This window comes from Lycorma delicatula, chromosome 5, assembly GCF_047948215.1.
Source record: "Lycorma delicatula isolate Av1 chromosome 5, ASM4794821v1, whole genome shotgun sequence".
NCBI classification, from domain to species: Eukaryota; Metazoa; Arthropoda; class Insecta; order Hemiptera; family Fulgoridae; genus Lycorma; species Lycorma delicatula.
Window position 1 is genome coordinate 8,313,924 of NC_134459.1, and position 17,202 is coordinate 8,331,125.

General features: G+C 29.7%; 1 protein-coding gene across 4 annotated transcripts in view; it reads left to right on the forward strand.

The window, feature by feature from the left end:
• The window catches only part of LOC142324702 (nucleolar protein 6-like), a 114,892-nt gene that overhangs the window by 15,182 nt on the left and 82,508 nt on the right, over window positions 1-17,202 (forward strand). For 2 of the 4 annotated variants that reach the window (XM_075365612.1, XM_075365611.1), the window contains exons 2-3: window positions 2,704-2,753; window positions 12,370-12,418. The gene's annotated coding sequence lies outside the window, so the exon portion shown is untranslated. Of the gene's footprint in view, window positions 1-2,703; window positions 2,754-12,369; window positions 12,419-16,661; window positions 16,733-17,202 lie in introns of those variants that run through there. The other 2 variants (XM_075365613.1, XM_075365614.1) reach the window with 2 other exon arrangements.

Here is a 17,202-nt window from a genome sequence, read left to right on the forward strand (position 1 = left end):
TATTTATTTGTTTAGTCTTTAACAATTTCATGCGTGGCTTTTAAGTTGATGTTATGTGAGTTTATTTAGTTAATTACATATATAACAACCCACCAGGTTGGTCTAGTGGTGAACGTGTCTTTGCTAATCAGCTGATTTCGAAGTCGAGAGTTCCAATGTTAAAGTCTTAGTAAAGGCAGCTACTTTTATACGGATATGAATACTAGGTCACGGATACCGGTGTTCTTCGGTGGTTGGGTTTCAATTAACCACCCATCTCAGAAATGGTCGATCTGAGACTATACAAGACTACACTTCACTTACACTCGTACATATCATCCTCTGAAGTAATACCTGACAGTGATTCCCAGAGGCTAAACAGGAAAAAAATTACATATATAACAAGGCTTATGGGATAGGCTTATTTTTAATGTAGTCATTTAACAATGTAAGGGATAAGTAATTTCTACTAGTTACGTGTGCAAAAATTATTTATCTTTTCATTTTGAGACCACAATCAGTTTTATCAAAATTAAAAAAACCATCAGAAAAGGGGAGGAATGGATTGTCATCTTTCTCATCTTCCGTTTCTGTCCGTTATAAGAAGATAAACAACTACTGTGTTGTAAAAATTCTAGGAGTTACTATGAATTACCATTCATCAGACCGCTGTATTCTGTATGTTATATAGACGAATGCCATAACAGAAGTTTTCAATTTCTATTGTATATTGTAAAGGTTACAATTTCTATTAATGTCCTAAAGAATTACAATTAGTATTTACTTTAATTTATTTCATTCATCAAATCTACGAGGTTGTTAAAAAATTTAAGAAACAAATGACTGTAGAAAAATGATTATTTATTCAATGACAACACTATTATACTAAAACTTTCAAACAAACACTGCAATTTCCAAATAACACTACTTTCAACATAATTCCTGGCTATATGTAAACTCTTGTATGTTTCTATGAGCAGCTTTCTTATTCCAGTAATAAAGAGTAATTCACCTCAGTCTTTGAGCCATTCTAGACCTGCTCATTATTGCCAAGCTTAGTGAGACAGAAACTCTTCGAAAGGACGATAAAAAAAAAAATCTGATTGTGTGAGATTGAAACTGTAACATGGATGTGGCAACACTTCCCGACCCGACTTTTGAATAGCTTATGACTTTTGTGCAGTGTGGGGGCACATGTCCTTATTGGGGATTTCATTTCATTTTATTTTCTAGCCTCTGACAATAGTACTTACTGTACGTACATTTTTCTTCCAAATAATAGGAATAGATTGTATCTTTAGTCCCAAAACATTGTTAGGATCACTTTACCAGTTAATGTTTAGGTAATGAATTTTACCTGGTGGGTATGATGTTTGAATTTTAGATCAAAAAGATGAATCCAAGTTATGTGATTTAATAAAGCATTACCATCCATTAAAAATCATTGTTTAAGTTTCATACATATTTGAATTCAAGTTGACTGTTTCACAGCACCTATGTTGAATATATTTTGCAGTATTTCAGCTTATTATGGATGATGGAATAGACTGTTCGATACTTGTAATACAAATTTCAGTAATTTCTCAAATTTCTATGTCTGTGATAAAGACCATTAATGCAATTTTGCAAAGCGTCAATATAAACTTCCATCAGTCTTCTACTATGATGAAAATTGATTACAATTGTTCTGCTCGATCCACTTTGAAAAATTTGCATTATTAATACACTAAATACCACAGCTGCTAGTGAATTTTGGCTGGTTTTTTACACCTTCAGAAAATAAAACCCTTATCACAGCTGCTGTTCTTTTACATTACAGATTTTGAATGGTGCCAGCATTTTGAAATAAACAAAAGAGTTGTAATGAAGGAAATTGTTTTTGGACAGTGGATATTTTCTATGTCAGGGGTATTGGACTTGAACATCAGATAGTTTAAGTTTATTCTATTAAAGTTTTCCTCTGTTGCCATTTTCCTCTTTATTGATTGAATGCCCCTTCTAATTAAAATAACTTTTAATTAGCTGTCAGTTGCTTAGAATCTCTGTTTTATTTTGTGATAAAAAAAGAAATATGTTCCTAAAAAAGTACTTTTTTTTCATATACAGAATTCAATATTTAATAAAATAATTCTATTCTGTGTCTAAAGTTATCTGTTGCTTTAAGATCTATATTAGGGTTCAAGATAAATAACTGTTTTAAATATAGATTAGAATACAGTTACAGTTTTTTAAATAAAATTAATGAATAGACCAAGAGGTTTTGTAGGTCATTCTAATGTCAAGTTAGAATTCAAAAAAATAGGATAGCAGTGTGGATAGCCATACAGAAACATTCCTGAAACTAATAATTAATATATATGTATAGTAGTATATTATTTATGCATAATTGAATTGTAAAGTTTTAATTTTTTGATTAATGATTTAATTGAATATATTAGTTAAGTGACAGTATTTATTTCTCTTTTTTTTAAACTTAGAAAATAAATATGATTTTATCGCATTAATAGCTTTTTTAATTGTTGCATATTTATTTATTTCTATTAGCTTGATATATTTATTTTTAAATCATGCATGTTTATGTATGTATTATCTGTTTTTTAAATTTTTTGCTTTCAATTTGCATTTTCAAAAAATATAACAAAATTTTCATATTTCTTAGGTATGTTTTAAAAGTAGAATTTGTCAATTTAAAAAAATATTACATACCTTTTTTTGTTTTTTCAGTTCTAATTTCAATTTCATTCGGAATGCCTAACCATAGTGCATCTATTCAGGTAAATAATAACTTGTTTTTATTGGTAGTAGATAGATGAATAAATTATGTAGTACAGTTTACTCATGTATTTATTTATCTGTAATACATTTTTTCTACGAATAAACTGACCTGTTACCAATTGAAAGACCTAGGTAAAAATGTATGAATTTAAATTTAAAAAAAGACGTAATGCAGATAAATCCATAAATAAAGCTACTTTAATGCGAGTGTGAAATCAAAATCAAGTTTAAGAAATAAAATATTTTTCTTTAGATCTACTCAAAATAGTGAAAAGTTATACTCTGATATCTTGAAAGTAAAAGTTTTAAATGCAGCATGTGAGGAGTGAGTTAATGATGCAGTTTTAGTGCTGGAGTTTGGTGGAACTCTGCACATTGTACAAGTGTACTGCAACTAAGAATCTTGCCAGCTGTTCACTACACTATGTAACAAGAAACTGTTAACCCGAAACTTAAAAAAATTCATTATCAATTTTGCAAAGTTTACGATGAGAATGCATGATTGAAGATAGCGGGAGGCAACTGTTCATTAATTGTATTTAGAAATGGCCAGACCAATGTCTATGATGAGAAGCAGGTGGCTGATAGTCATAAATAATGAATTGGTTCAGCCCAACAGTGTGGATTTAGATTAATGCAATTCAATTTTATGATTGATTTCTTTAGAACTCTTGATCGATTCATAAAGTTCCCCCTCAGTAATGATAGACGAGTGTTTTGTGCCTGGTGGGATCTAAAATTCTTGTGCGACATAAAGACAGTGGAAAAGATTGTTATTGACCTTTCTTTAGGATTACAACACTAAGGTGATGCTTTCCTGGATAAGTTTTTATTCTCTTTCACCAAAAATATCAAAGAAGCAAATGAACCTCTCAGACAGATAAATTATGGCAATTTGGGACTAAGAGGGTGAACGGTTGATTCATGGGTGTGTACCTAGTTTGGAATTGTGCTATGAGATATATACAAAAAAAAAAGATAGGGCGATTCAAAACAAGCATAACACCACATTGAACTAGGGTATCATTTTCTTGCATAAAAGTGCACGCTTAGTTGCTGCCAGATAAACTTGAACTTTGGTATAATAATTCAAGTTTGAATTATTTGACATCCTTCATAAAGCAGTGATTTATTATTTAGTGATTACGAACTCTTAAAAGATTAAGAAGCGTCTTGTAACCAGTGCTTTGATGATTATGAGGATGAGCACTTGGAATTCATTGTTAAAGGGTAGATAAGATTACAGGTAAAAAAATTTTAGGATGATACAGTTCAAAAGTTATGTGATAATTTGTGATGAGTATTTTAATTTGGCTGGAGGCAGTTTAAAAAAATAAAACTTATGGTTTTAAATTGTATGAAGTAAAAATGTTTTGTATGTGTTAATATTTTTTCAAAATAAATGAACAATTTCTAGGTAGTTGTTGCTTACATTAAAATATTTGCTTTTACTAACAAATTATTTTATTTCTAAGTCACTGAACTATTTATGTAATTGGTAAACTAAATTGTTTTATAGATCTCTGCTTTTGCGTGTGCAGTGGAGTAATTTTTTTTTAAACTGTTCACTATTTGATATAGAGAAGTAAAAGTATACCTTCAAATTGTGTGTAATTGTACTGCTCTTATACTCTTGAATTGTTTTGAGTAAGAAATGAATGTTGTGTTTTGGGTATATCTTACTTTGTGGTATTAAATGGAAAACCTCAAATTTTTTTAATTTTGGTGGTAGCAGCATTATGTCAAGTTTCGACTTTCTCATGACTTAAACGTCTTCTTCTTATTCAGACACATAAACTGGTAATTATATATGATGACACTATACTTTTTTTTAATATGGTTGAGTGGTATTTGTTTAATTTTTAAATATTACCTTTTTTAACTTAACAGCGTCAACAAAGATGTTACTTCTAAAAATTGGAACAGATCAGGATTGTTGTGTAGAGTGGTGCAGTATATTGTGTAGTAGTAGAATTTAAGTTCATAGTTATGTCATTTAAATAAAATTATTACTGGATTTTTACATAATGGGTTTTACCTCTGATTAAAAAATAACAAAAAGTCTATCTAATATTAGGTCACTCAGGACCTCTCCACTTAATGTCTATATTATCTTGGGATAATATCATGAGATTATCATGAACGGGAGAATACTGGGTGAGCAACTTAAACCACTAAAGAATCAATACAGTTGTAACATATAACATTTTATGAATGAAATGAAAAATGAAAACTTAAATTACATTAAATTCTGTATTTACATTAGCAAAAGTTTACATATTTTTACAAAACATTTTTAATGCGAGAACTCTGAACAGCAATGCACTATTGTGTTTGAGTGATCATATCGAGAGTCAGCCGATTCAAAATTCGGGTGAAATGCTCGTTCGGGTGAACTCCTATTGAGGAGTAGACAGGGAGGGCAGAGACTGCTGCCATGGCACCCTATGGTGACTGTGTATGCTTAATTGCTGAACCAGAGAGGGCTTATGAAAAACAAAAAAAAATGATAGAAACCTGATATGACAAGAAATACAGCATCAGGTCTATCTGCCAATCAATGTTTTTGAAAAGCCCTTTGCAATAATCGAGATGTTTCAATTAAGTCACGCGTTTCCAAATTTTTTAACCTAAGGGCCACACTAACTCCTCCTCCACATTTTTTTTTTTTAGGCTGTGGAAATGCATTTATACACAGTGTTGGACTCCTGCTGATGGTCTTATCCGACCGCCACTAGCAGACTACCGACTAAAACCACCTCCCCTGTAAGCAGTACACCTTAAACTACTATTAAGCATAACATCAGGGTGGGCAGGCTCCAAAACTGGTTCACTCTTAACTTTAATGAGAGATCAAACCATGTAAAACAGAAACACGAAGAAATGTAACACTGATATGACACAACATGACTCAATGACATAACACTACAACACAAATCTTCTTTTTTTTCAAATTACTATTACAGCAGAAGCCTTACACTAACAATGCAATCCTATTGGCTATATAGCTGTGAATTAAAAATGATAACAAAACTAAAAACATACATAAACACGAAAAACAACACGACACATCACGAAGTAACACGCTGACGGATAACACAGTTACAATACGAAACATGCAAGATAACCCCTCAATACAAGTGTTGAGTTATATTCATTCTGTATTATGTTCATTCTTTGGAGGCCCTCCCTTAGGCACACAGCCAATCTTCTTACAAACCTTGTATGACCTAAATCTCTGCATACCAGGCATTAACTTGCACTTTGACTATCCTTAGCCTGGTGCCCTTCTTCACTGCAGTTGAAGAAGGGCACTATCCCAACATTTGAAGCACCTGGCTTCCTCTGCCCACACCTCCGTCCTAGAATGGACCCCGACCTGAAACTCTTTATGAGTGCAGCACCTCCTCGCAGCCACCTTGTCCACATGCAAAACCACATTCCAGGTCTGCCCAAAAGCAGCCCTCTTCGATACAATTAAAGGCGTGCAGCTGGGTTTGAGACGCAGCACTAATACAGTCAATAATTTCTTTTGCTTCCGTGTCCTGACAGACACCCCTAATATTAATGGCGGACATCTTAGAAGGCTTCACCTTACTGGTTACCTTCTCTTCGCTTAACTCTCTTGCATCATCTTTGTAACAGTCCCAGATGCTTCCGCTTTCTCTGTTAGCTTCAGTTCCAACTCTTTTCTGGGACCTTTCCTTATGTAGAGTACCTCCGCACTCTAAGGGCCAAAATCTAGCTAGCTCGTTATACCAACATTCTGTAGTTTTGAATACGCGTAAATTTTTGTTTCGGGTCTAGCCGGCGAGTAAGATATCTATGGTGCAGTGCATGGGGGTGGACTGAGGTCTGTATACAATTTCGGTTGGTACTTATGGGCAAGTGTCAAGGACATTTCATTGCGGCGGAGATAGCATTGCGGATATCCGCCGCAATATGTTACATATTGCGGCGGAGATATATGTAACAATATGTTACATATTGTTACAACTACTTACGACCATGCTAAATGTATAGTATTGATGACATAAGCAGTGACTAGTAAACTTGATACACAACTGCAAACAATTGTCAGTGGAAAGTTACAGCTACATAAATTTCATTAATCATTTAATGTTTAATTTCGTTGTGTGAATTACCTATTTATGTCACTGATTGTAAGTTTTTAGATCTCATATCATTAGTTAGTTAAAATATGTTCAGTTTCATTATGTACGTCAGTTACTGTGTTTCTTAATCGGTTGTTAAATAAACACATTGATTATTATTTTGTATGATTTACTTACATTGTAAATTTTACAAGATACCAGGCATGTCTGTGGGCTGGATTGGTGATACTTACAGGCCAGTATTGGCCCACAGGCTGTAGTTTGGAAACTACTGTCTTACGTTATTACACAGTTGCTATTTGATAAATTTCTAATTTAAATCAAAGAATTTTACAGCAAGATGTTTGTTTTACAGTACGTGTGACAACTTACGTTTCGATTTTTTCAGACTGGCAGAAATTATTCTTTGAATATTATCGGCAATGGATTTTAGAGTCTTGACAAAAGGTTGCCTATTTAATTTTTGCATTTGAAACCAACCTCATCATGTGACACTTTTTAATTAATTTGTGTACGCTACTCTTTTCTGGGATGCTGGCATTCAGAAATTTTTCCATGATTATTTGATGTGTTTCAATCTTGAAAGGATCCAGAACGCACATAAACTTACACTAATAGTCACCCTTTCCTCAATCAAAAAGGCTTTTTAGAAAAATAACATCTGCAGACAATGAAACTATACCGAACTGTTTACAACTTACAGCAATAGACTAGCGTAATAACATATACAACCAATAGTGGCATTACTAGCAGCAGTGAACATAGAATTGTTAAAAACGACACTCAAATAAGTTCAGTTCAACGTAGCTCAGTTTGGATTTAAGTTGCTTACCCAGTACAAGAACTATCCACAATTGAATAAAATATATAATTAGATTTTTTTCTACGTAGTTACCACACACACTCAGGCACTTATCATCTTGTGATATCAGCTTTTACAGTATTTGAGGGCCAGATTGAATTTTTGTTGGCTTGTTATATGTATGAATATAGATCCATTATTTAGACTATTCCTTGCTGTTTTCATGCTCACAGTTTGAATCTGTATCATAATTTTGTCATTAGTGGAATTTAATTTCATTTTGTTCTCATTGTAAAAATTAAATCATATGACAAATCTTACAATTGGCAGGGGGAGAATGTCAGTTTCTTTCAACTGATCTTTTATCAGCACTCAACTGATTAGATGATACTAGACAGATGGTTAATAGACAGATGCTGCGTACCCACTGTGTTGCTGAGGCAGTTGCTTTATTTTCAATTGATAATCAGTAACAGTTTTGGAATAGAGTCTTCTGTTTATAGTCTGTAAAATTTATCATTTACTAAGATGTTGGTTTTTCATTGTTTTTTGTTTTTGTATTCTTATAATTGTTGGACTTTTATTACTTTAAAATTAAATGAAATGTTTATCATTTGAAAAAAATTTCTTCCGAGTTAGTGATACGCTTAAATCTTTTATTAGTATAATATATGATGCGGGACTTATTTTCCACACGTAATATTCTTCTTTAAACTTTTCTAAAAATTTAATGGCTTAATTTTAAAAGTTAATTTTAACTTTTGGCTTTTCTAAAATTACATTCTGATAGATATGATAGCATTAAGGCTCACCAGGATAATGAGTTCATAATGAAATCTTTTTCTTCTTTATTATAAATTGTTATTTTTACATTCTAGGATTAAATTTCAAATAGGTTTAGCCTGAATAATAAAGTATTTTATCTCGTAGAGCTTTCTGTTGTACACACAAAATATATTTTCTTACTAATTTAGAATTACTCGATACAGTAATGAATTTGTCAACTTGTTGTGTGGTTATGTGCGAGTAGTCTACTTTCTCTATCGGTTTAATTTCTTTGAACGTGAAAAGAAATTAGTTTTCTTGTTGTTAGTCTTGGTTTAGGCTATTCTCCATACCTTTCTATTTTGTACTAATTTTTTTTAACTTCAATGAATTTCCTATATCCTATATTTTCAGTTAGTTTACATATTCCAGTCTTTGTGTTCCTGTTTAGTTTTTACTTTTTATGGAACCCTGTACCATCAAATTAATGAAATCAGTATGTTTTAATTCACGACCTATCAACATACGTCATCTCTTTATAAGATTCTACTATAGATTTATTTTCTTCTGTAGTATAAGTGATTTTCAATTTCTCTTCTGAAGACCTCATCATTTCAAATTTTATCGACCCAGTTAATATTTAATATCTTACAGCATTACATTTCAAAGACTTCTATTTTTTTTTCTTTCTCTTTCACTGTGATAAATGTTGTCTGTATTTCACTATGATAAAGCACATCATGGCACACAAATATTTGGAGCAATTTTTTTTTAATTCTTAGATCTACGTTTGAAACTAGTATTTGTCTTTTTTTCCATGTTGTAGATATTTGCTAACTGTTGCAGTAATGATAATGACTATGCTCACTATTGACTAAGATTTCTAAGTCATATAATTTTTAAAAAACTTTTAATTTTTATTAAAAGATGTAACGCATCATTTATACATTGTTATGAATGAATTAAATTAAACGTTAATGAGATTACGTTTTTATATTCCAGTTATCTCTGCAGCAGAATGGTAGTAATGACTCTGCATTTCATTCTGAAATGGTGAATCATTCCAGTTCAGATATATTAACCGTGCTTGATTGATATCTTATATGAGATTTTTTTGTTTATCATATAAATACCAGGCTTCTGAAGTAAATTCATAAAATAAAAAGAGAATGTAATTTTTATTTTAAATGGATTTTAATTCATTTAAAATTATAAGGATAATTTTTTTTATCCTGTCTCCCTCTATACATGTGACATTTTATTAATACTCTCTTAAAAAAATAAAACTTCTGTTAAATCCATAATTTTAATAAATACTAAAAGAAAAGTCACAAGTTATGATTAAATAAAGATTATTATCCACTTCAAGACACTTCAGATACTTTCTCTTGCTCTATAAAGATATACAGCCAATCTTTTAAGCATGTTATCATCAATTAAAACTGTAATTGTTTCCAATGAATAAAAGAAGATATTATAGGTAGTTATTGATGTACTTGAATAGCTTACCTCCCATAACTGAATAACATACTTATTGATTTAATTTAATTGAAATTGGATTAATTTAATTTTAATGTTTTTTGTCCCTTTTGTAAACAATTTTTTTTTCTGTTTCCTATTATAATTTAATCATTAACATAAATTTGCATATTACTTAATTGAAATTATTCAATAATTGTAAAATTTTCTGATGAATGGGAAAAGTAATGCTTATTTAATCTACTAAATTTTAATTTACTGAGTTTGCCTGATCTTGTCTCCCATTAAAAGAAAAAATGTAATATTTCTTTCCTTTAATACAATAGTTTTTTAAAATTTTATTACTGCTTTATTTAAAAGATTATGCTTAGTACTATTTTAATCCTTAGATTTTAGGGTGATTTTCACTTTAATTTTGTTTAAGGGTCTATTTCTAACATTATTGTGTGTAAACCTCTCTTATTTATTGAAAATTTATATTATATAGACATAAAAATAACATTATCTATAATTTGTAAGATGATTTTGTTGTTATATTTGTAAATAATTAAGAAATGTTTATAGAAATTGAATTTATAAGTTGAAAACTGCGTTAAGAAATCTTCTTGAGTCGCTCATATAGATGTTTTATTAAATCAGCATGAAAATGTAATTTTAAATCAGAATTTCTTAACAGGATTCCTCAAATTTTCTTAGAATAATCTATGAAAATTTGCTTTTTCATGATATAAAAAACTGAATTCAAAAGATTACAATATAAATTAAACATAGAAAAAATGTGATACTACTCGTTCGGTTTGTTATGTTATAATTTATCATTAATGTTTCTACATTCATTTTTGTTTTGCAGGTATCCATTTAAATAATTTTGCCGACAGATCTGTTGATTTGTTTTTCTGATGCAGTATTTTTTCTGCTAAGAATGATTAGTTCTTTTTTATGTTAATGATTTTTCGCATAATTGAGCTAGAGATGTAGTAAATTCTCTTTTACGTGATACACCTACTAAAATGATTTTTATCCAGCTCTAAATCAAATTATTATTCATTTACTTTTTGTACTATTTCAGAATAGTATAAAATATTAAACTTAGATTTTTCTTGTAGTTAAAATGTAACTGAAAATTACGATTCATTATGGTAATTGTTACTATTTCTAACATATAACGATAATAATAAACAGTGATTACATACAAAACAGAAATTAAAGGAATCGCCAGGTTTTATTTACAGGTAGTTAAATATTGAAAACCAGAATTCAGTCCCATTGACATAAGACATTAGTATGACCGCTAATTTTAATACTTTTAATCACTAATCTTGTAACCACAATAGATAATACAAGTATAAAATTCTTTCACTGCCAAACAAACACTACCAATTTATGAATGAAATTTAGTACATTATCTCTTTCGCTTATATTCTTAACTGTAACTCACTGAACCGTTTCTTGTTTTCATGTACTGGAATTACTTGTGATGTCACCTTAATTGCGTTGAACTTGTACGCACTAGAAATTCGCTCCTTCACCGTCCTTGCAGATTACTCTTGCTTCAAACTTGCATAATAAATCCTCGTTTAGAACTCTCTCGCAGAACTGATTTCAACTCATCTTCCCTGGGGTATTTACACTCCTACCCTCTTGACCCGCAGGACCAGACCTCGGTTGAGTGTGAGAACGATTGACCCTTTCACTTTCTCATGCATTCCTATTCTGGGTCCAGTAACTCATCTCACGGAACATCTGTTAAGGTGTGTTTATAAGTAGTATTACAAAGGTCGATTGATAATGGACCTGTTAGCTTTACTAAAAGGGTTCCTTTTAGTCCCTTTCTTGATTCCTCCCATTATTATATTTTCTACTGCTTTCTTCTTTAGTAGGAATCAGTTATTCAGGTCTGTTTTATCTGTCTTACTACAATATGTATTTTGATTTACTGCCTAGTAGTACTATTCACTTTTTTATAGTAAAAAAAAAAAACTTGAAAATTAATTTTTATAAGTATTTCTGTATATATTAATATAGTTTTAAAGATTTAAGTTAATAATATGTTAAAAAAGCTGTTTATTATTTTATTTTTGTTGAGCTGTTTTTTCTTTTATATTTTCTTAAGTTTTTTAGTAAAATGTAAATCATTAATAATACTGTATTACTTTGTTAATCCGTGGTTACTATAATTTTTTGTCTTGTGATTAGTTTGATATTAGTATATCTAATTTGGTATATAATCCATAATTTTAATAGTTGTAATATTTTTGTTCTTTAACTGTTAATTTCCGTAATGTAAAAAATTAATATTGATTCTTTTTCTTCTTTAGTTAAGGTAGTTCGTGTAGATGATTTTTTTTTTTTTAATTTTACACTTCATTTTCTGTTTGAAACTATAATATTACATATTTGTACTGATCATTTCATTCTTTTGCAAGTGTATTATGGCATTTTTTCTTTTTTCAGTTATGTGTTCAAAAATTAAGGATTCTTATTGAAGATTCTGATCAAAATTGTAAGTTATATTTATTATTTTTTTGTTTTACTAATTATATCTTATTCAGTTAGCTTATAAGTTGAAGTCAACAAACTGCGCATTCAGATGTTCAGGTGGCCGATTCAGAAGCATCTCCTGTAAATCCTGATGCATATAAAACGAGTAATCATACGAAAAGATCAATGATTTTAATAAACTGAATGGCATAATATTATAAATATTTGATTACACGAGTACTATATGACCAACTAATTATATGATGACTAATATCAGTTATGATTATTGTGTTGTATATAGATACAGCCTTGTTCTGAATCAGCACTGATATAAGGGAAGCGACTCGGCAGAAACATGATGAAATCTAACACAAATGCAATGTTTGTTTATTCTTCACTCTACAAGCTAACTGACTACAGAATAGTCACACTAATTTTACTAATTGTGCTGGATTTTATTTTTAAGCATAAGAGGATTAGATTTATAAAACATTACATTAAAAAACAATATACAATACCATTTAAATATTTTAAATATAGTCGTACAACAAAATTTGTTTAATTATTGAAATACAAATATTACAAGAGAGAATTTTATTTAAATTTGGCATCCTGTTGCCAAAGTAGTAAACACAGAACATTACTGTTCTGTGTTTACTACTTCCCAACTGATTTACCTAGAATAGTTATTTGAAAGGGGAAATTATGTAGGTGGTCATATCAAAAATGGGGAATCGGGTTTTTGAAAATCTTTTATGTGTTACAGTCCAACTAGTTCATTTAGTCCAAAAAAATATATGTGTGTATATGTATATGTATGTGTAACACTGCTTTTAGCCTTATATTTCAACATTGATCAAACCAGTTTTGTTAGAATTTGGTTTGAATATTTCTTCACACGGGGCAATGACCATATTAATTTATTTACAGAATTTGTTCAGGGTTGCGGATATTGCAAAAAAATACAATTTTCTTCCGAGCCACTTTGGAAGTAGATTACTTTAGCAAATTTGTTACTACATTGCATGTGTAAATAATAAAAAAAAATGTTTTTTTTTTTCAGAAAATCAATCCCCACCAATTGAAATATATGTTTTTTGCTGTTTCCATTTAGTTTTGATATTTAAAAAAAAAAATTGCATTTTTTTACATAATTTTCCAAAATTATAAACCCTGGATCTTACACAGAAAGGTTTTTTTGAAAATGTATATGTTTTTGTTTTATCCTTCATGAAAGGAGTGTTAGATTTAGAGAAAACTTTACTTAAGCAAATTTAATAAGGTTAACCTATCTATATATGAATATTTTTACAAAAATTTTATTTTTAATCCTACATCTAAGAAATGTAATATTCTAACTCTTAATTTGTATTATAAATGCCTTCTTCTTTTTTTTTTTGTCAATTTGGGCAATTAAAATAGTTTTGGCTTCTGTAGTATACCCTAGACCTAAAATAAGAAGCAGTTTTTTTCATTACTTTCATAAAAGTTATATTTTATTCTTAAATATTTTTAAACAATCTTTTTTTTAAATTTATTAATCGTTTTAAGGATAACCTTTTACTGTCCCGTAGATTACGAAAGCCCCCAAAATCAAAAATATTTTTTATTTGAAATGTAAGATTAAATCTTATTTTGGTAATCGTAATCAATAAAAATGCTGTGTTGATACTAGGGCCCCAAAATTAAAAAAAAAACAATCAGAATTACTTTGTTACTTATATTTAAAAGTTTATTATGAAAATAAAAATAAGACTTAATTATCTCAATCGCAAAGCTTTTTTGGTGCCGCCAGAAAAGTTTTGCAATGTAAAAGCTGAGCAAGGCATTGTATGTATCAGCATAGCTAGGAAAGTCATGCAAAGTATTGCCAGTTTTTTCTATTCTGTATAAGTAATTATGAGTTTAAAGTGATTCGTTTTAATTATGTGTTTTTTTTGCTGACCAGATCTGATAAATGTTTCATTTTGTTGTATCTGATTTTTCTTTTAAGGTCTGTTGTTGTCCTTTAAGTAATATTTTATTATTAGATTTTCTAGAGGGAAGTTTGTTTTTTGTTACTGCCTTGTATAAATTCTTAATTCGATCTATATTTCCTCTGTTCATACCCATCTACCGGCTTTTTTTCACTTTTCTAACCTCAACATCTTTTGTTCTGCCTTCTCATTCCTTATGTTTGCCATAATTTCTTTCATGTGATCCCAAAATTTTGATTGATGGTCTCCTTCCACTCGATCTTCTTTTCACATTTGATTTAACAAATCCCCCTTCCTTCTCATAAATTGAGAATTTTTAATCCATTTCAGATAAAATTTTTGTAACTTAGCGTATTTAGCAACTTTGTAAGTTGCTAAGCATTCTTTAAATCTTTTTTTTAAAATCCATCCTTATGAATAGATTTACTTATCAGCATGTCAGTTTATTGTAAATTATTAAGAAAAAATGATAACTGTGTCCATGTACAATCAATTAATATACAACAGTTCCTTTAAAAAAAATTTAATTTTTTAAAATGACATAACTCAATAAAGAAAAGTGTAAAAGTTTTAAAGTAATATATTTATGAAATATTTTAACAGTAAAAATAAACATAATGTATGTACAGTGCATACGATGAAAATAAAAGCTTTGTTGCACAAGGCAGACGGTCTTTGTGCAGCGCTTTATATATTACTCTTTTCTCATAACATTAGGCTCATTCAGAAACCAAGTATTCCGCAATATAACGTGTGTGTAACTATTTTCATAAATAGCAAAAATTCATTTTTCATTTTGTTTAATTTCAGACAATAATTTCGTTAAAAATATTTATTCCTACTATACAGTTCAAAAACAAATAGTTTATACTTGTATTATGAGACTCCTTTTCCATCAAATGAGTCATAAAATGAATGAATAGAGGTTATCAAAATATTTCATTTGAGTTATCTTTATATGCACTTGTGTAATGAATGGGTATTTGTACTGATGATGTTTATAGTGATAAACATTGTCATTAAATAATAGGCCTATACGCCACAAATTATAGTAGTTTATTAATAGTTTAGCCATTTTATATATGTTGATGGAATAGCTAAGTAATTTTTGTTCCCGTTGTTGATCAGTATTCAATACAAAAGTTTACTTTTTATTTTCAATAAACCGATTTAGTTGTTTAATGTTTTATGTGTATTAGTGAATCGGTTTTTTGTTAGTGAATGCTATTATTTGTTTGCAGTGGGAAAATTTAAATCTACCTAAATATCATTTTGTATTAGGTATTTTGTGGTATTAAGGCTTACACCCTAGAAATTATAACTTACTACTAGTTTAGTCACTGCTTATTATTTTCAATAAACTGATTTAGTTCAATTCTTGGGGGAAGTTGGCACAAATGGTTATCTTCTGTAGTGTGTGGTGTGTTAGTGAATGTTTTGTGTTTTATTGAATTTGTATGGATGGTGGGTCGTTTTTGGTTGTAGGGCAGGTGGAAGCCCTGAACAGATTTAAGGTAGTATTTATTGCACACATTGTTTATGAAGACAATGCTCTGTAGTCAAGCTTGTGAAATAGTAAATAATGTATATGATTTTACGAAGAAAAAAATTATAATGTTAGGAAAATTAGAAGACGAGAGACATTTAATATGCATTCAAAGATGTGAAGAGCTGCTGCAGCTTATTGGATTTCAAGATCACAAATTCAAAAACTGCTAAATGAAAAGTAGGTTCATGTTAAATCTATATCGTATTCGTGCTTGTTCAGCACACCAAAAAGTAAAAACAACTTTCATAACCATTTAGTGAATTAGACAATTTTGATCAAGGTGTGTAAGATGAACAGTTAACGAGTTTCATGCTATACATAATGAACTGCCTGCATTAAATAAATTACTTGGAGGACTTCAAAAGAGTATTCATTTTAAAGGTTCTACAACTACACTAGCAACTATACTAAAAGTATTAGGCTTTAAATGTAAAAACTGGTAATGATAGGAAACCTTTGTGTCAGAAAGAAGACATCCATGAAAGAGGATAGAATATTTAAGAAGAATGACTGATTGCAGAAAAGAAAATTGTTAGATTGTTTATTTGGATGAATCATATATTTTAATGTCCTATGCGGCGACAAAATCATGGTTGGATGACAGTGGTACAGGAGTAAAATTGCTGATTCAAATGTTAGGAAAAGTAGCATGATTAAAAGGTTATTAAAAGAAAATTTAATAATTTGACTTCATTTTTATTTTCATAGGGAGTTTGATAATGCTGAAGCAACTTTAGAAGCAATGCTTGGTGGTAGAGTGAATTCCTTGTCTGGTCATGTTCAAGCTGTATATGTTCAAAATATTCTTAAGGTGGTTACTGTTTTGCTGACTAAATCACCAGCTAGTCATGATGCTATCTTGATACTATATCTAATATAATTACTATTTGTCTATATGTTTTAAGTTTTTTTTTTACTTTTATTAATTTTTATTTACATTATTGTTTTGAAAGTGGATAATTAAAGCAGATATTTACATATTTACTTTCCCAGCTGTAGCACTGTTGCTGCTACTGCATTACCGTAGCTATAAAGGAAAAGCATAGCAGCAATGGGCAGAAATTTTGGGTCTGGTTTTCTAAAAATGTTATGTTTCAAGGCTTTTAAAGGAAAAAGTTTTAATAGAAATTTTCAGATGTACACCTTATGTATGTAATATTGATATTGGCCTGTATTTAATTAATTTTAACAAATTGGCTCAACATAAATTCTTCCAAAGTGGCTCAAAACATTTTTTTTGTGGGGTATCGATGTCATTAAATTTTGGTCGGAATTAAAAGA